Source organism: Carcharhinus amblyrhynchos, chromosome 29 (genome assembly GCF_965287045.1).
Source record: "Carcharhinus amblyrhynchos chromosome 29, sCarAmb.v2.hapA, whole genome shotgun sequence".
In the NCBI taxonomy this organism is placed as follows: Eukaryota; Metazoa; Chordata; class Chondrichthyes; order Carcharhiniformes; family Carcharhinidae; genus Carcharhinus; species Carcharhinus amblyrhynchos.
The window spans coordinates 21635147-21662633 of NC_137352.1; the positions used below are offsets into that span (position 1 = coordinate 21635147).

Here is a 27487-nt window from a genome sequence, read left to right on the forward strand (position 1 = left end):
TTCCAACAGTCAGTATATTTTAGAAGAAAGTGTTTGGTCCCTTGGTGGTGAAACGTGGCTTGTGCTGTTAACGCAAGATTCAGTGTGGCAGAGGGAACTTGATCTTGGAGTTGTGGAACTGCTTAACAGTAGGACGGTGACACTTGCTGGATGCAACCTCCTCTAACTTCATGATCTGAATGGAGTGAGCCTGGGCACTATGGCGCACTCCCGTGTCACGGTAGCACTGAGTGACAGCACCAGCAGTGGTCAGGCCCCGGTACTCCCTGTACATATTGTGGGTTCCACTTTGAGAGTCATAGCACAATCAAGTACCAAAGTTCTTTACTTTTGCGGGTGAATTCTCAAAAACCAGTCCACAATAGACTGTTCCGCTAGCAGACTTCTTCAGTTTCTTCATCAGTGAAATGAAGTACCAGAATCGAGACTTGGCAACAGTATGATTTTGAGCAAAGATGTGCATCCGATAGAGTGCAGAGCTGGGCTCCTTGCCTGAGGACAGGTGCCGCCCAATCACCTTGTATTCCTTAAGGGTGCCTGAAGCCTTCATGTGGCTTCTTGCTCGCCTGCCACCATTGTTAGCAGCTTGTTGTCATCAGATCATGACACTAATGCTTTTTCTACCTAAAGTTAATGAAGTCTGAAATTCTCTGCATTTTAAGTTTTTGTTCATCAAATTGCTTTCCAATAGACTGGTTACTCTTCTTCTGTTTAATCACAGTATTTTTTCAACTTTCATAATTCATCTCTTCGTTGAAAAAGGGTTGGTTCTCTTGTTGACAGACCACAGAGAAATTTGGCAGTTTTGTTTTCAAATCGAGATATTTTGCCCAACTCAGAGTTCTTTGTTCTTTTCCATAGCCAACGTAGTTGCTGGCAGAAAAACAGTGACTGTATATGACAGCTTCACTAGATTCGCTTGTCTTTTCTTGTCCATCATTTTTATATGTTCTAGCTATGGTAGTTAGTTTCCTCGTGTATTTTGAACAAAATCTAACAAGCAATGTGACTATTTTCAAATCATTTTCATGCCAAATGTATTTACTTTAGGCCGGCACAATTATACTAATATGAACGCAACTTGTTACGCACTTCCATTATGACCACATTCTTAAAAAGTCAAGTGTTGCCTAAGGAAGCCACTGCTGTGGATTTTCAATATTTGGGTTAAGTTGTGAGTTTTTATCTTATCAAAGGAAAATAAAAATAACTTAGTTATGTGAGCAACAAGACGAGCAATTTTGCTTTCATTTTACATTAAGAAAAGTAAAAAAATGATGAATGTAAGAGAATTAATTTCCATTCCTATAAAGCCCCTCATCCACGCACAGAGGATTTTACTTGCTCATTCTATCATTTTTTTCAAATATCTGTGATTATGGATCCATCAACCTCATCATGCATGTCATAAAAATGTCAAATTTGTGCTGTCAAAACATGTTTAAGTTACTGCAGCAAGTTAAGGTTGGATTTTAATAGTGCAAGGACTGTTTTAATAACTAAATTAATGTTCCACCTGACCTTAGACACCTGAAAGGGGTCAATTGAAATAGTAATTCCTATTCCTGTAGGTATTCCTAAAGGTTTGTAAGATTTTTTTCTTAATTTTTCTTTTTATCTCTTTCACTTCTGATCCATTTAATCTTTCCCAGTTTCTTTAACTAATTTTACTCCAATCCACCCAATTTCCTTTTTCATTATACTTCTGCTATTTCTCTAGCCTTTGTTGGAAGGATTGGTCCTATTCACCAAGGTCCTAGATACTCTGACTTCAAAAGACAGCTTTCACATCCAGCAATTTTCAATATAAACATTATCAAACCTAGAGGGTAAGGAGAAAATGCCCAATTCACAGCACACATTAAGAGATGCCTACTGCAGCAAATTTTGCCTCAATATTCTCCCACTTCTTTCTTTATCAGAAAGTTCAGTGGCTTCACTTCAAAAGATTGTGTAGACTGTGTTAACCCGATGTGGTGACATTTAAAAACTCTATAGCCTGATCCTGTCAAGAAATGGGAGTTACAAATAGTAACACATAAAGAGGGTACTCAGTAGAATGCATACATTTGCCATATTGTTAACTCCTCATTGTTTCAATTATGCAGCTTCCTTAGGGCTTTTCCTGTCTGGGTGAAGCCACCTAGATTTGACCACAAAGCAAAAAAAAATCTTTTTATTAACAGCTTCTGTGTTCCTGAGGAGGCTTCAGGCCAATCCACAAGCAAACACCTGTTCTGAAAACTCTGAAACTCTGCTCACAGAGTTTTGACAGTTGAGACAATCCATAACATTCTGCAGCAATCAACAACATTCCAAATAAAGCAACCCACTACATTCCTTAACAACATTTATTTATTTAAACATTAAAAACAAGCTATGGAGTGAATGAGCTGTTGGCTGTTAACTGCCTTTTGGCAAGTTATAAATAGTCTTTTGATATCAAAGAAGCAATTTGTCAAATTTATTACTTATTAAATCAAATAGGGAATTGAAACTACATATGTGAATCTCAAGTAAAACCTTTGATCTCTGGGATTGAATTCAGCCCAGCCCAAATAATGCAATAAAATTCTCTATTTTCCGTCAATTATATTCTTTCAATGGTCATTATAATCCAATTCCTTATGATTGTAGCTTTATAGGACAAAGTTGCAGTTAAATCAGCACCCAAGTCAGGCTATAAGTCAGGATAGGTGGTGTGGAAAGTGAAAAAGCCTTACTGTGCACCACTGCGTGCTATGATCAAGTTAAAACTAAAAAATATTGTTCATACCTGTCTTGGAAATATTTAGCATGCTGATGACTGCGAGTAGATTGTTGGAATTGTAATTGGCCAGGTTTTATTTGTCCTGTTTCTTGTGTACAGGACATACCTGGGCAATTTTCCATGATACTGGGGAGATGTTAGTGTTGTACCTGTACTGGAATATCTTGCCTCGGGGCACAACAGGTTCTAGAGAACAAGTCTTCAGGCCCGTCGCCTTTTCAGTATCCAGTAGTTTCAACCATTTCTTAATACAAGGACACAGATCATCTCAGATATTTGGAATATCATATAGCAGCTTTTATGTGACCCAAAGCACATTAGAGCTTGTAGAATGCAGTCGCTCTAGTAATGTAGGAATGAGGCAGCCAATTTGTATGTAGCCAAGCTTCCTTTTCTTAAGCAGCAATGTGATAATATCGATAATCTTTTTTTAGATATTGCTCAAGGGATAGTTATTGGCTCAGACAGCAGGTTAACTTCCCTGCTCTTAAACCATAAGACATAGGAGCAGTATTAGGCCACTCGACCTATCGAGTCTGTTCCACCATTCAATCATGGCTGATATTTTTCTCATCCCCATTCTCCTGTCTTTTCCCAATAACCCCTGATCCCCTTATTAATCAAGAACCTATCTATCTCTGTCTTAAAGATACTCAATGACGTGGCCTCTACAGTCTTCTGTGGCAAAGAGTTCCACAGATTCACCTCTCTGGCTGAGAAAATACCCCCTCATCTCCGTTTTAAAGGATCATCCCTTTGGCCTGAGGTTGTGCCTTCTGGTTCTACTTTTTCCTACTAGTGGAAACATCGTCTCCACGTCCACTTTGTCCAGGCCTCGCAGTATCTTATAAGTTTCAATAAGATACCCCCTTATCCTTCTAAACTTCAATGAGTGCAGACCCAGAGTCCTCAACTGTTCCTCATATGACAAGCGTTTCATTCCCGGGATCATTCTTGTGAGCCTCCTCTAGACCCTTTCCAAGGCCAGCACGTCCATCCTTAGATATGGGGCCCAAAACTGCTCACAAAACTCCAGATGGGGTCTGACCAGAGCCTTATACAGCCTCAGAAGTACATCCCTACTCTTGTATTCTAGCCCTCTCGACATGAATCCTAACATTGCATTTGCCTTCCTAACTGCCAACTGAACCTGCATGTTAATCTTAAGAGAATCTTGAACAATGACTCCCAAGTCCCTTTGTGTTTCTGATCTCCTGAGCACTTTCCCATTTACAAAATAGTCTATGCCTCCATTCCTCCTTCCGAAGTGCATATCCTCACACTTTTCCACATTGTATTCCATCTGCCACTTCTTTGCCCATTCTTCTAATCTATCCAAGTCCTTCTGCAGCCCCCCCACCCCCACTTCCTCAGCCTGTTCCTCCACATATCTTTGTATCATCTGCAAACTTAGCAACAGTGCCCTCAGTTCCCTCCTCCAAATTGTTCATGTATGTCATGAAAAGTTGCGGCCTCGTGCTGATACCTGAGGCACCTCACTAGTCACCGGGTGCCATCCTGAGAAAGACCCCTTTATCCCCACTCTATGCCTTCTGCCAGCCAGGAACTTACCCATAACCCCAGGGGCACTTAACTTATTTAACAGTCTCCTATGTGGCACCTTGTGCAAGGCCTTCTGGAAATCTAAATAAATCATGTCCACAGGTTCTCCTTTTTCTAACTTCCTTGTTACCTCCTCAAAGAACTCTAACCGATTTGTCAGACATGACCTCCCCTTGACAAAGCCATGCTCTTCCAAATACTCTGCCATCTCATCTTTAGCATTGGACTCTAAAATCTTGCCCATGATCGAAGTCAGGCTAACCGGCCTATAATTTCCCTTCTTAAACAGTGGTGTTGCATGAACTACTTTCCAGTCCTCTGGTACCCTCCCTGCCTCCAGTGATTCCTGAAAGATCACCACCAATGCCTCCACAATTTCCTTGGCTATCTCTTTTAGAATTCTGGGGTGGTACATTCGGTCCGGGTGAATTATCCATCTTCAGACGTTTCAGTTTCCCAGAACCTTCTCCATCGTGATGGCCACTGCACTCACCTGTGCCCCTTGATTCTCCTGGAGCTCTGGAATCCCACTGATGTCTTCCACTGTGAAGACTAATGCAAAGTAACTATTCTTCTTCAAAATAATGCCATGGAATATTTTTATATCCACCTCAAAGGACAGACACGGCTTCAGTTGAACATCTCATAAGAAATACTACAGCACTCCCTCAGTCCTCCACTGGAATGCTTGAGTGTTAGGGTGGGACCTGACCCACACAACCTTCTGACTCCAAGGCCAAGAGTGCTACCATAACGTACATAATCTTCTTACTATTGCCACAATTTAGACACCAACCCAATACAATGGTGAAGTCAGTCAGGAGTCGGTGCACTGACGTATTTGAGATTTTAAAAAGATAAGCTAAGTCTATAATTTGTGTAACAATCTGATGAGAACCACAATATTTACATTGTGACAGCGTCCTTTGAATAGATTGCAGTGTATTTTTGAAAGACAAAATGTATTTTTGTATTTCTTTTCATCAGAGTTAGGTTCTTTGAAAACATATGTTTTAAATAACATCATGCTATTGGTTCTAATTTAGAGGTATCTAAAACTAGCATTTTCTTGCGAGTCAGATATATACAGCAAATGCAATATTCAGTGATGCCATGAAGGTGGCCTATAATGCTGGCACACTAATGGTCCTTAAATTTCTTGCTGCCCTAAACAAAACATAAATGGATTACAATAAAACTTTCTTGTCTGCAATGTAGTAGGACTTTTTTTCAGTTGCATACTGTTTACCCTATTTGCTGATAGGCTGGTTTCAGTGGTCTGCTACATTTTGACACAGACTATGTGCGAGGCTCTGTATCCAATCAGACAGTTTAGGCTCTGCCCCGGGCAGGGAATGATTGGTGTACGGTTGCGACAGATCTTCGATTCCAGCCAATGATTGGTAAATACAATTGTCAATTATAATCTCTCGCCCCCACATTCGAACACTCTTGGCGAGCCAGAAGTGAATGGAGGCATCTACTATATTAGAGGTAGGGGAGTTATCTCAATTACAAATTTTAACTATTATAAATATATCATTTGAAGTTGTTATTTGTGTACGCCTAACAGATGCCTCATCACCAATTCAAACAGAAAATGTTAGTATTTTATGATTGAGAAAGTTATAGCGAGTCATAGGCTCCACTTTCTCACCCCTTCCCCCGAAGCCGGTAAAATGTTTGCCGTATTTGACAGGAAATCTAAAGCGGTGAGAAAAAGAGCTTTTGGAAAGCAGAGGAAACTGGTGTCCTGGTTCTGAAACGTTATACAGTCAAAGCAAAGCTTTATATTCTTCACTTTATGCGAAAAGTTAAGGTAAGTGAAGAATGTAGAGTGGAGAAGTTGCTTGAGGTTTGAGTACATCGTAGATTGACAGTTCCAGGCTGATACAATGTGTGTTCACGGAAAGTTACTGCATCATGTAGGAAGAACAGTTATTCAGGGAATTAAAGAGCCATTTCGAGTATCCGTTTCCCCCATGATCGGATATCCATCGCAACCTCCTTTAAGGAGCTCCCTGACGTTCAAAGTTCCAGTGCTGTGAAGTGGCCGGCGCAGCTCACGTTAAACTGCTTTTAAAGGCTACCATCAGAGTACCATCTGGAAGTAATAGCTGCTTTGAATCACTGAAATATTTTTTTTTAAGGATGGGGTAGGGGGAGGTGCTTAACCAATCTGTGGAGAACGGCCATTGTTATTTTTCAGTAACTTTTATAGTTCAAGGAGTTTTTTTCTACACAACGATGCAGGACCTTAGCAATGTTACATTTTGGTTTATGTGCTATCATTGTTCTTAATGGCGCTAAACTTTCATATAGGTATTAATACTTTGATTTAATATGATGGTTGTTATATATTATGGTATGTAGTGTTTCCAAAACAGTTCCTTGTGTGGAAAATACAATTTTCCTTGAGGTGGAAAATACACAGGCCATACACAGTACAGCATTGCCATATTATGATGCATATATTCTTAGCTCCTGCACTATTATCACCTTGAAACTTTTGATTATATGTTATGAATCTTTTAAAAGTTCAGACATGCTTATTCATTAGGCCCAGTAACGACCATTTAGTCGTTACACAGACTCAAAATGTTTTTCTCTCCACAGATGCTGCCAGACCTGCTGAGTTTTTCCAGCACTTGCTGATTTTATTTCATTTTCGTACTTTATGGGGGTTATTGGAACCTCTTAATTAGAATACTGTCATTCAAGTCAATGCTGTGATTTTATTTCCTGTCAGTATCACTTGTCACTAGGTATTAAACTTTAGTTACGCAAAGTCTGTGTTATAAACATTTTATGTCAATTACTGTAAGTTCTCAAAAACTGCTCATCATAACTAGACACATTGTGCAATTTGGGGCATTTTTTACAATAAGAATAGAACATATTGCAATTAGAAACAGTGCGACAAATTGTTCACATGGTGAACGTTTTAAACTAAAGGACAAAAAAATCTAGGTTTGTTTTCATTAAGTTGAGGGACATCAGTTGGGGAAAAAAAATGTTTACACCTGTTGAATCAAGCTCAAGTAGCCCCAGATTATAGAAAGTGTGGAATTTATCAATATCCTTGGGAGGTTACTATTGACCAGAAACTTAACTGGACTAGCCATACAAATACTGAGACTACAAAAGCAGATCAGAGATGAGGATTCCTTTGACATGTAACTCACCTTCTGACTCCCAAAAATCTGTCCACAATCCACAAGGCATGGTTTAGGTGTGATGGAATGGTCTCCCCTTTCCTGGATGATTGCAGCTCGAACAACAATTGGAGTGGCACGGTGGCACAATGGTTAGCATTGCTGCCTCACAACGCTAGGGTTCAGTTCTGGCTTTGAGTCTCTGTCTATGTGGAGTTTGTACATTCTCCCCATGTCTGCATATTTCCCCTCACTATCAAAAGATGTGCAGGTTAGGTGGATTGGTCACACTAAAATAACCCTAGTGTCAAGGGATTAGTAAGGTAGATATGTGGGGTTATGGCAATAGGGTTTGGGTGGGATTGTGGCTGTTGCAGACTAGATGGGCCTCCTCCTTTAATGTTCATAAATTCTTTAGTGTTCATAGAACTGTAGGGATTCTATGAACACTAAAGAACCTTGACAGCATCCAGGACAAAGCAACCCTCATGATTGGTACCACATCCAGAAACATTCACTTCCTCCACCACTGACAACAGTGGCAGCAGCGTGTGCCATCTATAATTCATTAAGGCTCCTTTAGCACCTTCCAAACCTATGACCACTACCACCTGGAAGGACAACGGTAGCAGGTACTTGGGAACAAAACCATCTGGAAATTCCCCTCCTGATTACTTGCGATCCTGGCTTGGAAATATATCGCCCTTCCTTCCCTGCTATGAGGTCAGAATTCTGGAACTCTTTCCCTCCATCCACCCACCCACCATCAAAACCATCCTAACAGCACTGTGGATGTACCTACACCACATGGACTGCAGCAGTACAAGGTGGCAGCTCACCACCACCTTCTGAAGGGCAATTAATGATGGGCAATGAATGCTAGCCTAGCCAAAGAAGCCCACATTCACTGAATAAATTTAAAAAAAAATTGTGCTGCTTGAATTATGGCTACACCAAGTATAAGATTTAGCCCAACTGAAGGTAACTATCTAAATGCATTTAAGTTCCTCACCATTCATTCTTACTGCCTCTGAGTCATTAATACCAATTCCATTCATTACCAGATAATGGACAGTTTTATACAATAACATTTAGAGAAGAAGCTTTCATCCCACCAACTTGGGCCATTCTCAAATCCACAATTTAAAGGAGACCTGGTGTTTTTTAACCAGCCAGTGCCCACCTCCTGGCAAATATTATCAAATTTGATAACTACTTCCAACTTCACTAATTTACTACCTTCAGCTGACTTAAACTCTCCTTTTAAAAAATTATCAAGTGCTCTGGGTAGCCATTTTTATTTCTATTTGTCAATGCTTATCCCAATGATATATTATACAAATAATAGTCTGCTTGGTGTAAATTATTCAAGATTGTCCTGATGATGTCAAACATACTTGAGATTCCTGTTTACATTGATTGCTGTTGTGTGATGCTGTAGCATAGGCTGTTTTACTTTTGCTTTATTTAGACCAATGCAGAGGCAAGGAGGCAGTAGAAATCCATGAGTCGAAAACATGGACAATAAGGACATACTGTAGAGAAAAGTTGGGTTTTCTCATGCAATTATCCTGATGTTTTCTTGAAACAGACCATGTTTTTTATGATCTGATATCTGAGCTTCAGCTTTCTTTCCTTACTGAGATAGTTATATAAAATTTCCAGCACTGAAATGGACATTTAACCCAACAGGCTTATCCTAATATTCACACCTCACAAGCCTACATCTTTCTAGCCCTGTTTTAACTAGGATCTAATTAACTGTGATTTATGGTAAATTTATTAAGAGATTAAGTTGGGATGCTGTTTCAGTCAATTGTATGGTGGAAAATACCACCCAACTAAATAGTGATCATACAAGCTAAATCAGTTAGTGCAACTTGGTTATACTCAAATAGCTATGAAGCATATATTATGGAACACAAGATACTCTTATTTTAAAATAAATACAAAAGTACAGATGAGCTGTGTAGAATCCTGAACAAACTTTCTCCATAACTGGAGCTGTCACTTGAAACAAAACAGTTTCTTGAAATAAGACACTATTTTCAGGTAAAGAATTTCACATGAAGTACATAGACCAAACACTAACAGTATTGTTTAGTCTGAACAAATTTCAGAAATCAAGTAAAAGCAATAATGAACATTGAAAATGTCTTGCCTTTAATATCTCTTAATTCATTTGGAGACTCGAGCAACAGTACTATATATTGACACATTGTGTAAAATTTTTCTCTGTAGTCTAATTTTGGGGGAAATATTATCCTAAATAGACCCTTCTTCAACAGGAGATAAATAAATAATTGTCTAAAATCACATTTGGTTTAACATTTGAGTCTGAGTGTGTGATATACTGTGCCTTTAAGAAGTGTTTTGTTATCATGTTTGTTGTGAGGGGTATATTTAAAATTCAGCTCTATCTGACATGGTGCTGATTTGTCTGGGCAACACTCAGTTCAGATGTTGAGAATGCAGGATAATGACTGATTTTAGCTGATGGTGTGTTTGTCTAAACAGAGTTAATGCACTTGTGTTTACTCAGGTTTCCCTTGGGGTTTCAGAGTAGGATTTTGATTGATTGACAAGGGATAGACTCAGGTACTAATGGGAGGAGCTAAGTTTGCAGGGAGCTAAGTTTAAAATAAAACAATCAGTTTCTGCCTGGTCCTGAAAGAAGCAAGAGGTGTCTTTCTGTGTCTCTCTGTGTCTCTCTGCTGGGGTTGCTGCTTGGAGCTGTTAGAAACAGGTATCTCGCATTCGCTCTCACTCTTGCTCTCGAGGGGTGTTCAAAAGACTTTAGAACTGTTAACAAATAGAAGTACGTGAGCTTGGGGTTTACTAACTGATTTTGAAGAGGAATTTTAAGTCTGTAAGAGGCATATTCCATGAATTGGAACTCATGGAGATAGGTTAGCAGTTAAGAACTGTTTCTTGTCATGTTTAAATATTGTTCAATTGGTAAATGTAAAGCTAATTCATTTGTTATAATTAACTATTGTTAGATAAGGTTTGTTTTGATAAAAGCTTCCTAGTGTGTCAAGAGAATCGTACCTGGAGTGAAACATCTTATCCTCACAGTGCCAAAATAGCAAATAGTTGGGGTCTAGTCTAACTTCATGATATACCCCGGGGTTTGTAATCTCGTACCGTAACAGTGAGCACAAGGGATTATAGCAATTTGCATTTTTATAACGTCTTCCCCTTATTAACATAAAGCGCTCTTAGGGCAGATATAGCACAGTTAGATGTAAAGTGAAGCTCTATTCTATACAGCAGGAAGTTTCCTGGTTTCAGTCTAAAAAAAAGTGCCCCTTACTATGCAAATGTTTTTTACTTTCTATGCCAGTCTTATGTAACATGTCCAATTGTCAGGATTATTCCAGTTATTTTGGTTGTGGCTGATTTACCAACATGTGTATAAATAGAGCTTTATCTATCAGTTTGATTTTCAGTGAGAATCAAGTTTCGAGATTAAAGGCCATTCAAATGCCATTATCCTCACCTTGTGCCCATTTAAGATGTATTTAAGTTTAAGGCGCTGTGGAAATCTTTTGAATAATAAGTTATTCCAGGCTGGCCAGTGGGTAATGCACTGTACTATTCTGTAAATTAGTGAAATAGGCTTGAAAATTCATGGGTCTAATCATAGAATTAACTGGGCTCTGCCTGGTTGGCAATTAAGACTGTGTTGAGGGATGGAGATCTGATTGTGAGCTCTTGAAGATATTTATTTCATTCATTAGTGGGACGTGAACATCAGCAAGGCCACCATCTGTTGTCCATCCCTAATTGCCCTCAAGAACATTATGGATGGTTATCTGCTGAGGACAAGAAGAACACTTGCTATCTTACTCCCCATGTCATGTATCTGACTAAAACACTGTCAGCTGGCACTTTGACTCACTTTGGTGTGGAAATATTCCCCGGCATGAGTTGGCATTTTTTTGAAAAGGAGAGGCAGAAATTGGGAATAAGAAGGAAAATCTTCAAAATTTTAACAGTTTTGTTTTATTTCTTTTTGGATTTTTTTAATCTCCCTGCTCTGAAGGTCTTAACTTCTTATCATGTTACCTGTCTAGCATTTTGCTCATATGATTACTATTAATGAGCTTTCACATTAATTTGGACAAATGATTTGCTAATGGAAAACTTCACAGCCAAATCAAATTCTCTTACCACTCAATAACTGCAGAGATACTCCTGCAGCAGGAATTACTGGATAGACTAACTACTCACTGTTTGAACACTCTGAGCATTTGGGAGATTTATTGATTTTAATTCGAAGGATTTTGAAAATGTCACTGCTTTAAATTTTTTTAAAAATTTGGATTGCATTTGAAAATTGCTTGGATTGTTCTTGAACACCTCCATATTTCTATGTATGGTAATGTAACACAGATGCCATTGCGAGCCTTAAAAACAGTATGTGCTACTGGTAAATGGAAATAAGCATTTGCACTTCTCTTTGTACTGATGTGGTGGTGGCATATTGGTAATATCACTGGATGAGTAATCCAGAGGCCCAAGCTAATACTCAGAACATGAGTTCAAATTCTACCATGGAAGCTGGTGAAATTTAAATTCAACAAATAAATCTGGCATTAAAAACTAATCTTAGCACATTCGTGCAAAAGATAAGGCTGAAGCTTTTGCAAACATCTTCAGCCAGAAATGCCAGGTGGATCATCCAATTCGGTCCCGTCCTGTGAGTCCCAGCATTGCAGATGCCAGTCAACCAATTGGATTCACTTCATGTCACATTAAAAAATGGCTGAGGGCACTGCATACTGCAAAGACTACGGGCCCTGACAATATTTTGGCACAAGTACTAAAGACTTCTGCTCCAGAACTAGCTGAACTGTTTCAGTAAAGCTACAACACTTGTTTCTACCTGGCAATGTGGAAAATTGCCCAGGTATGTGTTATCTAAAAAAAAAGCAGGATAAGTACAACCCAACCAATTACTACCCCATCAGCAAAGTGATGGAAGGTGTTGTTAACTGTGCTATCAAGCAGCACTTACACAGCAATAGCCTACTTACTGATGCTCAGTTTGGGTTCTGCCAGAGTCGCTCAGTTCCTGACTACATTACAGTCTTGGTCCAGCCATGGACAAAAGAATGGCATTAAAGAACCCTAGAAAAACTGAAGTCAGTGGCAATCCGGGGAAAACGCCATTGGTTCAATCAAACCTAGCTGAAGGAAAATAGTCATGGTTGTTGGAGGTCAGTCAGCTGCGCCCTGATACATCCCTGCAGGAGATCTTCAGGATAGTGTCTTATGCCCATTATCTGCTTCGTCAATGATCTTCCGTCCATCATAAGTTCAGAATTGGCAGTGCTGTTGATGATTGTGCAATGTTCACATCGTTTGCAACTCCTTGGATGCTGAATCCGTCCATTTCCACAAGAAGCAGTCTTGGGCTGATAAGTAGCAAGTAGCATTCGCGACATGCAAGCACAAGGTAATGATCATCGCTAACTGGACAGCATCCAACTATCCCCCCATGGCATTACCAATGCTGAATCCTTCACTTAGCATTGACCAGAAACTGAACTCAGCCAGTCATATAATTACTGTGGCTACAGGAGCCAGTCAGAGGTTGGGAATTTTGGTGAGTAACTCACCTCCTGATTCCCGAAAACCATGCCCACCATCCACAAGGCACATGTGTAATGAAATAATCTTCACTTTCTTAGTTGACTGCAGGCGCTCAACACCATCTAGAACAAAGCAGCCTACTTGATTAGCACCCTTTCCAAAACATTCAGACCCTCTGCCACCGACACACAATGGCAGAAGCGTGTACCATCAACGAGGTGTGCTGCAGGAACTCCTCAAACTTCCTTTGAAAGCATCTCCCAAACCCGCCATCTCCAACACCTAGAAGGACAAGAGCAGCAGGTGCATGGAAGCGTCATCACCTTCAAGTTCCCTTCCAAGCAACACACCATCCTGACTTGGAACTATATCACTGTTCCTTCACTGTCATTCCCTCAAAATCCTAGAATTTGCTTTCTAAAGCACTTTGGGTGTTCCTATAATGTATGGATTGCAGCAGTTCAAAAGAGCTCGCCATCACCTTCTCGAAGCCAATTCGGAATGGGAAATAAATGCTAATCTAGCCAGTGACATCTGGATCCCATGGACAAATTTATTTTTAAATCACCAATGCGTAAAATGTTTCAGGGAACCGGCTACTGCCACATTGCTGCTCCTTATTTTTATTGCAAATATGTGCTAACACAACAATGACGAAATAAGGGCACATGGTTCTATTTTAATTTGTTCTATTTTATGCTGTGGTAGGTCTGGTGCAAAGTATCGCAGTTTGTTGTTGCAAGACAAGAGTTTGTTTCATTAACAGAGTTTGCACGTCAGTTGGTAGAGGTGCTGAGCAGGATAGAGAGGGGAGAAAGTAATAGGAAATCAGCTTACGTTAATTTTACAAAAACAAAATACTCCAATGCTGAAAATTTGAAATAAAAAGAGAAAATGGTGAAAATAGCAAATCAGCCTCAGTTCAAACAGAAACAGAGTAAATATTTATTTCTCTATGAATGCTGAGCATTTTCTCACAGTTTAATTTGATCACTTAAAGATCGATTGCAGGTAACCTTGTGACTTAAGTAGGTAATTGGTTGGGAGGTAGCAGAGTGATGATAAATGGTTAATTCTCTGATAAATGGTTAATTCTCTGATTGATAGAGGGTGTGACAAGTGCTGTTTCCCATGACTCTACACTGAGGCCTCAGCTTTTTATCATGTACAGTGATTTGGATGAAAGAACAACAGTTTGCAGTCAAGTTTGCAGACTGCACTAAATTAGCAGCACTGGGCAAAACTTTGGCAGTGAGAGTTAATTGAATTGGATCTAAAAAGACAAACTAGAATATACACCGAAACTCTAATGCTTTGCCCGCCATGGAATTGGAGTGGGCAAGGAAGCAGGCAACAAAAATGTCCGATGATCTCGGGTGGGAATTTCCAGTCTCGCTCGAGAGAGGCTGTAAAATCCCACTCATATTCTCTGTGGCAAGAGTGTGTGAGCTGTGGAAGAACAATGGAGTGTAGGTGATTGTGCACACACATCACTACAATCTAGTGCAAAGGTCTAAAGACTTAGCAACAATGAAATGTTGATTTTTATCTCAAGGAAGTGATGCTTCAGTGGTGTAGAACCTGTAATCAGTCATAAGAACTAAGAGCAGGAATAGGCAATTCAGCCCCTTGAACACAATCAGCACAATCATGGCTGATCACATCTCTGCCTCAACTCCACTTTCTTGTTTTATTCTCTATAACCCTTCAACCCATAACTAATTAAAAATCTATCTCCTCAAATTTGCTCAATGTCCCGGCATTCACCGTGCTGCAGGATAGTGAATTCCACAAGTTTACGACCCTCTGAGAGAAATAATTTTGCCTCGTTTTAAATCTGCTACATCTTCTCCTAAAACCATGACCTCTGTCTAAATTGCCCACGTGGAAACATCCTCTCTATATCTACTGTGTCAATCATCTTTATAATTTCAATTAGATCTGAGTGTATTGGCCTAAATTGCTCAATCTCTTTTCATAAAACAAATCTCTCCATTCTGGAATCAATCTAATAAACTTCTTTTGAAGTGTCTCCAATGCAACTACATTCCCCCTCAAGTAAGTGGACCAAAACTGTGCACAGTACTCCAGGTGAGGTCTCACTAATGCCTTGTACAGTTGCAGCAACATAGCAATACTTTTATACTCAATTCCTTTAGCAGGACTGAGACGAGCCTTCTTCAGGTTTACAGTGCAAATTCACCAGAATATAAACAAACAAATTAGGAGAAGGAATAGACCTTTCAGTCCGATGAGCATATTCTGCCATTTCGATTTGATTTGATTTATTATTGTCACATGTATTAACATGCAGTGAAAAGTATTGTTTCTTGCGCGCTATAAAGACAAAGCATACCATGCATAGAGAAGGAAACGAGAGAGTGCAGAATGTAATATTACAGTTATAGCTAGGGTGTAGAAAAAGATCAACTCAATGCAAGATAAGTCCATTCAAAAGTCTAACAACAGCAGGGAAGAAGCTGTTCCTGAGTCAGTTGTTATGTGACCTCAGACTTTTGTACTTCTTTCCTGATGGAAGAAGATGATAAGTGATATCATTTGATAAGTTTGTGAGTGATCTGATTGTGGCCTCAAGTCTACTTTCCTCTCTTCCCTGTATCCTTGTCAATCAATAAGCTATCTAATTTGGCCTTAAAATTTTCAATAATCTTTACTTCACTATTTTCTAGGGAAAAGAATTCCCCAGATTAACGATTCCCTGAGAGCAAAAATATATCTCCTCATTTAGTCTTAATGTGTAAAAATCCTAATTTTTAAACTGTGTTCCACAGTTAATGTCACTCCCACAGGGAGAAACAAACGTTCTCTCAGCACCCACACATCTTGCTCCTTCAAGATCATAAATGTTTCAACAAGATTATCTCTCATTCTTCTAAACTCCTGCAGATACAAACTCAACCTTTCCTTGCAAGATAACCCCTTCATTCCAGGAATCAGTTGAGTGAACCTTCTCAGAACTGCTTCTGATGCAGTTATTGCCTTTTTTTAACTAAGGAGACAAAATTTGTACACACAACTCCACATGTGGTCTCAAGAACGGCCTGTACAGCTCTCCACATGTGGTCTCATCAGCGGCCTGTACAGCTGTAATAAAACTTAATGTCAGGAGTTGAAGGTAATGTTTACAGTAGAATCTTTCCTTTCTCATTTTAAATGCAGAATATGATTAATATTGAGGATGATATGCAGAAAGTTGAAGGAAAGGTTGCATGATCTTAGCTTGTTTTCCATGTGAGTGTGAAATTTGAGTGGTATTCTAATTGAAGACTTTAATCTGATCATTTGAGGCTAGATACAGAAAAACTCTGGGAAAATCCAGAATATGATGATGTAAGCTTAACACCTGAGGTCAGCCATTCAAGAATGAAAGTAGGGACCTTTCTCTATCAAAAATCCGTGAGATCATAAAAGATTGAGATCAATATTTTTATTCGATATGAAAGTCATGGGGTATAGAAGAAAGTTGGATACGTACATTAGAGATATAGAGGAGCCAAGATCTGATTGAGTGGTGTGACAGACCAAACGGTGCTTATAGAACCATGTTTCGTGTTGAAAATGATTTTATTTACTGAGTGGCCTGAAACCACTAAATAAATTTAAAAGGACTGAAATGTGTTTTGAGAAACTGGGACAGTCAGAGTAAGACTAGGAAGACCTTGGGTGGGATTTTATGGCTTCGCTCGACTTGAGACTGGAAGATCCTGCCTGAGGCCACCCCTCGCCTGCTCCAATTCCTGTGTTAGGTGGGGTGGTAGAATTCCGACACCCGAGTTGACATTCCCTTTCTTCAGCTGTCCTGCAAGCTTGTGTCCTGTCTGTTTTTTTGACCAGCCACAAGCCATAGGTGGCATCTGAAATACTAACCCATAGCTGCTGTCCTCAGAAGCAAATACATTGTCTGTCAACATCTTTAAATTGTCCTGAAAGACTATTGAGCCGAATCTGAAACCTTGCAAGTCATTGGTCTACAGAGTCTATTGAAAATTGATCTTTTATTGTATTCTTAAACTATTTCAAATATCCTCCAACTTTTTAACTTTTGTGTGTGTTTGTGTGAACTCTTGATAGCATGTGAGACAATTGGACTGTTTTTATTATTTTAGTTGGATTGAGTTTAAGGAATAATAAAATACAATTTTACTTTAAAAACATACAAGAAAACTTGTCTGTTTGTGTATTTTAAAATTGCAGCACAAATCCTTCAACAAAATTGTTGTGGTCAGCTGAGGTTTGGAAAGGGAGACATTCTACCAGTTCTCACCTGACCGTAGCAAGAGGCTGAATGACCTACTCATCTTCGTATGTTCTTGGTGATTCCTTTAATTATAGAATTGGCCAAGAACCAGGAATAAATTTTCTTTTCAATTCGTTGAATGTTCATGGTGGCTCCGAGAAGGGAGTTAAAAAAACTGTTTTAAAAGGTGAATGATGGTGATGTAGTTTGCTGGATACAAGATTATGATTGTGACTGAGCTGATGCCAGGTATCTGACTATGGAATGGTACTTTCACCATTGTCTGCTTTCAAACGTCAACTAAAAGCTTTGAGAGAGAAAATGCAGTGAAACTGGCAGAAAACTTGTGAAAGTATTTTGTCGATACAATTCTTATGAGATCCATGATTTGGCCATGTTTAGAAGCTGACTTTGAACGTGTTATTTTCAGATGGGTGATATCTTTATTGCTGATGTCATGGCAGCCTGGGAGACAACCCAGCTACTGTGTTTTAGTTGGATTTAACAGGGACCATTTCAATTTTAGGTGCAACTTGGTTAGCATTATTACATTGGTTTTAAATGTACCCCAGAAGGATTGGTGTAGAAATGTAAGCCGTAAGTAGCAAGGAATGGAAAAATCAGGTATGAGATATATGACTACTCCATCTAGTATCAGGTCTGATGGGGCAGATGTAAGGATATGTTCTTATGTGTGCCAGGACTAGGAATAGGAATTGCAAAATCATTGCTGATAAATTCAACAGGAAATCTGGGGGATGTTTCTTTACCCAGAAAGTGATATGAATATTGAACTTGTTACTGTAGTGAGTACATGAGACAGGTATTGTGCATTGATGTATTGAGGGAAAACGTGATGAGCATGACAGAAGAAAGGAATTAAAAAGGTATGTTGATAGGGTTAGGGATGGGCGAAGGCTTGAAAGGAGCGTGAGCACTGACGTGGATCTGTTGGGAAAATGGTCTGTTTTTGTGCTGTTTATACTTTGTCAGAAAATGAGAGCTGTATTAGCTAGGCATGGAAGACTTGGGGATTATTGTCAGAGCTATTACTTGCCTGGTAAATCCTGCAAGTATCTCTTATACTGGTTATTATCAGAACTTGGTGAGTTGACATTTTTTGATTACCCTTTCTGAACATTGTTCAAGTGTTTGCTGTTTTTATAAACATAATTTCTAGTCAGGTGGTATGTATTAGTGATCAGTAAGCATGTTTATTTCTTTTCTGTCTTCCATGTCAATTTTAGTATGCACCCAAATGACATAAATGGTATACTGTACAAAACAGTAGAGAGATTCTGAAATGCACCAATTTAAGTCCCTCCCTCCACCCCCAGTAATTACATAAATCTCACTTGGCAGTGGGGTGGGTGGGGGGGGGGAGTCTGATTATGCATCACTTATCTGCCTTTCGTTCAACATCTCATTTCCTCTCGTTTTGTTGCAGACCTTTTTCTTGTATTGCAACTGTGAAAGTGTGTGTTATAATGGAACCATTTTATTCACACAAAATATGTGAATTCTATTTCACTTATACACACAGTGGATATAACATTTCAGAATTACAGCTATCTATAGAAAATTCAAATAACAGCTGTTTGATACATCATCTTTTGTTGATTGTTTTTAAACATTGTAACTGGAACAAGTGCAGAGTCCGATCCTATCGTAGTTCTTCAATTCACTTTTTCCCATCGTACTATTGCAAGCTTTTTGAATCTCTGCACTTGTTGCAAACAATAGTGTTCTGACCGTTAAGGCACCAGAACAATCCCAATTCCTCATGGTTTTTTAATAATTTATGGCTTTTAATGCATTGACTATCTGTTGTAGTTGTTGTGATTATTAGATAGTTATATAATTCTCTTCATTAAGTAAAAGTGTTTTGCTAACTTAATTTGGGAAGGGGGTGAAAAATCCAGAGAAATGTTGCGTGATGATCTCATCTGAAAGGGGCATAATGATGTGTTTTGCCATGGACTGTGATGCACATAATCAGTTTGTAAATTAATGATAAAAGGTTAGGCATTTTCCTGGAGATGGTGCTCATCGGACTACTGCAAGTCACGTAAAGAATCTGTGTTTTTATATACTAGAAAATGAAACTTCCACACATTTAACAATCTGGTCAAGGGCTAACCTACAATACTGTCTTTATGCTGGAAAAGCAATGATGTCATGTGTCATTTATTATTCAATCCCCCAGTTGGTCACACTGTTCCTGAGCATATAATCACTGCATGTTGCTAAGAAACCATCATAGTAGCATCTTTGACTGTTTGTTATAATATCAGAATAGTTAACAATTAATATAACAACTGTGAGAAAAATGTTAATATTTAATCCTGAGAAGATGATTGTTTAATTGTAATATTTTACCAAATTCAATGGACTTTTGAGGGATCTGAGAAAATAGCACAGATGTGGTCGCACTCTTCGGTAGGACAGCTTAGCCTTTTCAGGCTTTTGTAATGAAAAGAAAGTGGTGATTGTGTAATGATTTCTCAACTTCTGTTTCACTGATGAAAATGCAGAATAACTCATGAGCCATCCAGGCTCTCAGGAATCGTGATCTCAATCTGAAACAAAAGTTGCCATTTGATGGTAATGTAATTGGTGATGGTTCATAAATAACCCTTCACCTTAAATCCTGGGTTGACGTTCACTGCAACTTGCTTGCCTTAGCTAGAGCTGTTGCCTATGCTGTGGGATTTTGTGATATTCTTTTGTAGTGTGGTATGGATTGTTTAAGGTGTTTCTTGGTGATTTCTGGTAGATAAAATACAGAAAGACTTCTACTCGTAATTCACTATCAAAATGCACTGTATGATCTATTTATACACCTTTTGAGTTAACAAATTAAACAAACATTTTGCCCTCACTTTGTAGGCAAACCTAACTAATATTGTGATCATGCCAGTTTCTTTTTTTTACAGTTGTTCTATATTATTGTGGATTTAGTTTTTTAAAATAAAAATATTAGGATTGGTAGTTAATTCATGTCTTGTGTATTCTGGGAGTTTTAACTCAGCGTGTTTTCTATGATGCTTTAGGAACATCAGACCTTTGAGCTTATTTCACTATTTAATTCAATCGGAGATAACCTGTACCTCAAGTCTATTTACTTGCCTTTGTTCCATACTTTCTAATATCCTTACCTAACAAAACTATATCCTCTCAATTTTATTTTTTTTTATTTAACCAAGCCTCAGGAGCATTCCAGTGTTCCAGATTTCTAATCTATTTTGAGTGAAGAAGTGCTTCCTGACAGTACCCCTGAAAGACTTGGTTCTAATTTTATAGTTCTTGGCATTTTTTTTGGACTCCCTCACAGGAGGAAATAGCTTCTGTCTATCGAGCCTATCAATTCCTTGAGTCATCCTAAATAACTGAATTAGATCACTCCTTATTATTCAGTGCTCAAGGGAATACAAGCCTACTGTGTATAACTGGTTTTCAACATTTAACCCTTTGGAGGTACTGGTAGATGAGAAGAGGGTGTTTTGCGGGATGAAACACTTCGGGTGTTTTACAGACCTTCCTGATCATGAGTTTCAAATGTTAGTAGTAAAGAAGTTTGTGAGCTATCTCTTCTGTGAGAACACTAAGATAACAAAGTAACACCCATCTATAAATTGACTGCATGCAAAATAATTTAACATAGAAAAGCTAAAGAAATAAAGTTCATGGAAAAACTAAGTCTTAGAATCATAGAATACCTACAAGAGCAGAGGGAGCTTGGTGGTTATTTTCCAAACGTCGCTGGATTCCGGGGAAGTGCCGGAAGATTGGAAAGCGGCTAATGTTACGCCGTTGTTTAAGAAGGGTGCCAGGCAAAAGGCGGGGAATTACAGGCCGGTTAGTTTAACGTCTGTTGTAGGTAAAATGTTAGAATCCGTCATTAAGGAGGAAATAGCGAGGCATCTTGAGGGGAATTGCTTGATAGAGCAGACGCAGCACGGTTTCGTTAAGGGGAAGTCGTGTCTGACAAATTTATTGGAGTTCTATGAGGATGTGTCTAGGGCGGTGGATAGAGGAGAGCCGGTGGATGTGGTCTGTCTTGATTTTCAGAAGGCGTTTGACAAGGTACCTCACAAGAGGTTATTGCAGAAGATAAGGGGGCATGGAGTTGGGGGTAGGGTGTTAGCGTGGATAGAGGATTGGTTGTCAAATAGGAGGCAGAGAGTGGGGGGTTAATGGGTGCTATTCGGATTGGCGGTTGGTGACTAGTGGAGTGCCCCAGGGGTCAGTGCTGGGGCCTCAGCTATTTACCATTTATATAGATGATCTGGAGGAGGGAACTGAGTGTATGGTGTCGAAATTTGCTGATGACACCAAGATTGGTGGAACGGCAAATTGCACGGAGGGTGTGGAGAGTCTGCAGAAGGATCTAGATAGGCTGGGCGAATGGGCCAGGAACTGGCAAATGGAATTTAATGTTGGCAAGTGCGAGGTGGTCCACTTTGGTAGGAAGGACTATTACTTATGTGGCGAAAAACTGCAGCAGGCGACGGTGCAGAGGGACCTCAGGGTCCTTGTGCATGAGTCGCAAAAACCCAGCCTGCAGGTGGTCAGGAAGGCGAATGGGATGCTGGCCTTCATAGCGAGGGGGATTGAATATAAAAGTAGGGAGGTCTTGCTGCGGCTGTATAGGGCATTGGTGAGGCCGCAGCTGGAGTACTGTGTGCAGTTTTGGTCGCCGTACTTACGCAAGGATATTTTGGCCTTGGAGGGAGTGCAGAGGAGGTTTACTAGGCTGATACTGGAGTTGAGGGGGTTGAGCTATGAGGAAAGGCTGAATAAACTAGGCTTGTACTCGTTAGAGTTTAGAAGAATGAGGGGAGATCTCATTGAGACGTATAAGATGATGAATGGGATGGATAGGATAGAGGTGGAGAGACTCTTCCCGCTCAGAAAGGACAGTAGGACTAGGGGGCACAGCCGCAAGATAAAGGGGGGGGCGGTTTAGAACAGAGTTGAGGAGGAACTTCTTCACTCAAAGGGTGGTGAATCTCTGGAATTCTCTGCCCGTTGAGGTTGTGGAGGCTGCCTCGCTAAATATTTTTAAGACGCGGGTTGATGGGTTTTTGATAAGTGAGGGGATTAAGGGTTATGGGGAGAGGGCGGGAATGTGGAACTGAGCCACGACAGATCAGCCATGATCTTATTGAATGGCGGGGCAGGCTCGAAGGGCTGGATGGCCTACTCCTGCTCCTATTTCTTATGTTCGTATGAGACCATTTGGCCCATTAGCCTGCACCAATCACAATCCCTCCCAGTTTGGTCGTCCTCTCCAGGTCTCCCTATCTGACTGAGACTTGTTTCTGTGTCCAGCAAGATCAGCTGCCCTTTTTTTGAGTCAAGTGGGAAAACTGGCACTTGAGTTTATGAGTTTCAACTTGGACCTCTGTTCCCATGGCAACCAAATCACATGGACCTGTCTCAGAGCTGATTTCAACATTTCTACCATCCCCCATTTCAGGACTTTCTTCCTTGCGTTAAATTAATTTTTATCAAAGTCTCACTTTTCTAACAACACAGTTAATCAAATTTAAAATGAAAAGGTAAAGAAAGTACAAAAAAAGTTTAGTCTCAAGAGAACCAAACCAAATATTATTGCATCACAGAACCCCTAACATGCAGAAGACTGAGTTGAAAATCGTGTCGCAGTGTTACTTTTGAAATTGGTCCTAGTAGCAATGTCACAAGCTAAATATTAGTAAAGCAGGATGGAGTTGTTTTAAATTTTGTTGTTGTCATTGAAACAAAACCACTTGCAAGCAACCTTCTAATCCACATCCTTTCTGGTCAGCTGTTTGCTTCAAATCAAGCCTATGGTTTTCCTTTTTTTCCTATGATAAAATCAACTGCAAAAAGTAGACTGGGTCTTGCCTGCTTTTAAAACAGTGCTGTGAATGAGACTTTTCAAATTGCTTACATTTACTTATAGTTCAGAAAATGTTTACAGTTCTGAATGTAACATGTAATAGTTATGAGAAAATTTTTTTTCAGTGGCGAGCAGCACAAATAAAATGACCTTCCAGATTGCCAATGAGTCATTTCAAGGGCAAGCCTCTGAAGAAACGCAGCAAATTGAAATGTGGCAAAAGTAATTTGTGAAGACTGCTCTTCATAGGTAATATTATTCAGACTTTAAACCAGGCAACTTTTATTGTTTTTTCTGATATAATTAGTCTACAAATGCAGAATTACTCATGATCAGTTAGTTTTGTTAGAACTGAACTATTATTTTGTTGTGTACCACTTGCAGAAAGCACCATGTGCTTCTACAGCAAAACCTAAGTTTAGAAACAAAAAGATTATACCTCGAGACACTTCCCCCTTCAGATTTGAGAATGTGGATCAAAAAGGAAGTTAGTCTGATGAGTAAGTTACTGGTTTTATATATTGGGAAACCTAAAGAGAGTCTCTAATTTTGTTCCTGGCATGGTTACCTTCTTTATCAGGTACTTGGAATGGTATGAAATTTAAAAAATTTTTAAAAAGTAACATAATACGGTTTGGTGTTACAAATGTGATGAAGACCATGGTAGTTGTGTGAAGTTTGGAACTCTGCAGTAACCCACCTAGTCCTTAACTCTAGTGTGAAACGATCAGCAAGCAATCTAAGTGATGGTAATGGTGCCTGAACCAACTGAACTTTGAGAGATTCATTTTTTTATTATAATTGTTGCATCTGGCTCAAATTCTCTGCGGTATCAGCAATTTAATGGCAATCTCAGAGATCACAAATATTTTTTGATGTACTTGAGGAAGCCATGCTGCCTGTTCAAAGGATGACTCCAGTTGCCTATCTCATCCTCTCCGACCTGAATGTCAGTCTGGCTGCATCATAAGGGGGCATGATTTGGGTTCACCTGCATTGCTTTGGGGGCTGTGGAGATAGTTCCACTGAAGACCAAAGGCTGCTGCTCCTATCGTGAGATCTGGCACAGTTTTTCAGGGCAGGTAAGCACCCAAAGAATTCCTTTATTTCTGGTGGACCATAGCTTTCTGCTGGTGATCAGAAGTTATGGGCCCTTATGTTTTTCCTTCTGCAACACGGAGGCTCCAAAACCTTGAAAATCATGGTCCAGTGATTTTACAAATAATTGTCATGATGCCCAACTTCTTTGCTAACACCGGCACACAGAAGGAAGAGGACACAGTGCTTTTCTTTCGGTCCACCCCCGTTATGGGATGCTATCTTTAGTTCTCCTTTGCTCATGCAAGTAGGGAAGCTGTGTATAGTTTTCATTTGATTTATTATTGTCACATGTATACAGTGAAAAGTATTGTTTCTTGCATGCTATACAGACAAAGTATTACCATTCATAGAGGAGGAGGGGAGATAGTGCTCAATGTAGTGTTACGCTCATAGCTAAGGTGTGGAGAAAAAGCAACTTTATGCAAGGTAGGTCCGTTCAGAAGTCTGATGGCTGCAGGGCGAACATGTTCCTGAGTCAATTGGTATGTGACCTTAGACTTTTGTATCTTTTTCCTAGCGGAAGAAGTGGAAGAGAGAATGTCCAAGGTGTGAGGGGTCCTTAAATATGCTAGCTGCTTTTCGGAGGCAGTGGGAAGTGTAGACAGAGTCAGTGGGAGCTTGCTGTTTGTGAGCCAGCGACCATGTTTCTGACATTATAAATAGTTGCGACACTTCAAAAGCACTTCATTGGCTAAAAAGCACTTGCACTGCCCTGGGGCAGGATATTAATGCATGTGTTTCTTTTTATGCTGTGGTGTCTGAGCTTTTTCCCAGCCTGCTTCATGGAATTCTATTCATCTATCATTTCTTTGTCCCTCATGCACTTAACAAGCTTTCCATTAAATGCATCTATGCTGTTCAACTCATGATTTAATTTTGATTTGATTTATTATTGTCACATGCATTAGTGCATAGCGTAAAGTATTGTTTTTTGCATGCTACAGAGACAAAGTATACCGTTCATAGAGAAGGAGAGAATGCAGAATATAGTGTTACAGTCATAGCTAGGGTGTAGTAAGAAGTGTTGATTTTTAGAAAAAGTACAGTTGGCACCCAAAAAGAACAGTTGGCACCTATTTACCAGGCTTCACAAAAACTCTTTGGCAAGAGTTTTGGTGGAGCCTGGTAAATGTGTGCCAACTGTCGGAAAGCCTCACTGAAGTTGTAAGTCTTTTTAGATGGAGTTATCTCCTCTCTGCAATTAAGATTCGGGCAAAATAAATATGCAGTGCAATTTTGTGTGGGGTGAAAGATAAACTCATTCAGAATGATTCTTTTATTGATGTATTGAAACACAATTGTATTGCTTTTTTACAATGCCTCAGTCAGTCATTTTGGGCTAGATTATACAGCATTTTGCCCAATAACCTTTAGTACAGGAAAAAGTATTACGAAACCTCCCTTCAAGTGATTGGATAAATTAGGTTTCGTGCCAGATAAATAGTACATAATTTGTGAAAAATATAGGTTTGAAATGCTAAATAGTTTTTATTTATTCTTCTTTGTGCACTTAACCTGTTTAGAATTCAGTCCTGATTTGTTTCTATTTTTGGAACTTAATTGATGGGTCATGTGAATTCAATCTCTGATTGGATCGTGTCAGGCCTTTTGTTATGGTGGGTGATGCATCTTTTGTATAAATGCTGAATGGTTTCAAATCATTACAAGGCTGCTGATTGAATCTGAACATGGGTAAGTTAATAAAACTGTCTGAAACTGTATTTGCAGAACCTTTTTTGTGTTTCATTACTGTACGCTCCTATTAAGTCACAGGATAGGGCTTTGGCCCTGTACAGTAAGAGGTCAGTTTCCCTAGAGAAGTAGTAAATAATTGTTTTTATTTTCTGTCACAGGGTCATACTATGGACCAAACTGCATCAAATATTTCCCATGATCTCGGGTCAACATCTCCTATCAGGTTTCCCTTCTCAGTCCTGGCATAGAAAAGTTGACACACTCTTTCCCCTACCCTTTTGTTTCAAAGATACAAATGCGGTTTTTCTTTGTGGTCTGACGTTTTTGCATTCTGTCTTGAATTCACTGCCTCCTGTCATTTTGACTACTCTCGCTTTCGTTTACATAAATCTCCTTCCACTCAGCGGCAAAGTAATTCTGTTCCTGCGAAGCAGCCATTTTGAGGTAGTTTCTTTCTTTTCATTTGACTAACTCTTAACATTAATATTTTCCCTGCTCTGGTGAAAGTTTGGGCACTCTGCCACGCTTTTTAAAAAACTTGTATTTTTATAGTGTCTAACATAGAAACACAACCTAAGAAGCTTCACACTAGTTTATTTATTTGTGTCATCAGTAGGCTTACATTAACAGTGCAGTGCAGTTACTGTGAAAGTCCCTAGTTGCCACACGCCGGCACCTGTTTGGATACACACGGGGAATTTAGCATGGCTAATGCACCTAACCAGCATGTCTTGCGGACTTTGGGAGAAAATTAAAGCACCCTGAGGAAAGCTACGCCAACACTGGGAGAACGTACAGACTTGGCACAAGCTAGGAATCTAACCCGGGTCCCAGGCACTGTGAGGTAGTAGCAGTAACCACTGTGTCACTGTGCCGTCCACGGTAATAAGAAAACAATATGTGCAAGCTAAAGGAGGAGATGGTGAGAGGAGGTAATTAGAGACCTAGTCAAAAAAAGCTGGGTTCTTTGGAAGGTATAAAGGAGGGCTGGGAGTTGTTTAGGGACAGAATTAGAACATGAGGCCTAAATGAGGGAGCAGCAATGCCATAAATTGATTTAAATACATGAATGAGAATTTTAAATTGGAGGCGTTAAGAAGGAGGAAGTCAAGATGGGTCTCCCAAGGGTTGGCAAACTAAGTAATTGAAACCTGATTAGGGCATGAATTGGCAGTTTTAGTTGTGCTTATAGACAGAATTTACAGAGGGTGGAGGATGAAAGGTCAGTCAGGACTCCATCAAATAGTCTGGAGGTGACAAAGGAATGGTTGAGAGTTTCTGTATCAGATTGGCTGATGCTGGAATGGAAGTAAGAGTAAGAAGTAGAATGCCTTTGTGATGGAAACTCTGCTCATGGTTGAATCAGATGATATTATAAGCAGCCTGGTTTAGCCTGAGGCAAAGGTAGGCACTGTGTAATTGGTGGTGAGGGTTTGTGGCAAGAAGCAAACAAGTTG

The 27487-nt window shown here is 39.5% G+C and overlaps 1 protein-coding gene and 1 pseudogene across 1 annotated transcript in view; one reads left to right on the forward strand and one right to left on the reverse strand.

Annotated features, from left to right (window-relative positions):
- gramd1ba (GRAM domain containing 1Ba) overlaps positions 1-27487 on the forward strand; it is a 689080-nt gene that overhangs the window by 263807 nt on the left and 397786 nt on the right. The gene's annotated exons all lie outside the window — the stretch shown is intronic.
- LOC145359865 (large ribosomal subunit protein eL20 pseudogene) lies at positions 20-550 on the reverse strand (annotated as a pseudogene).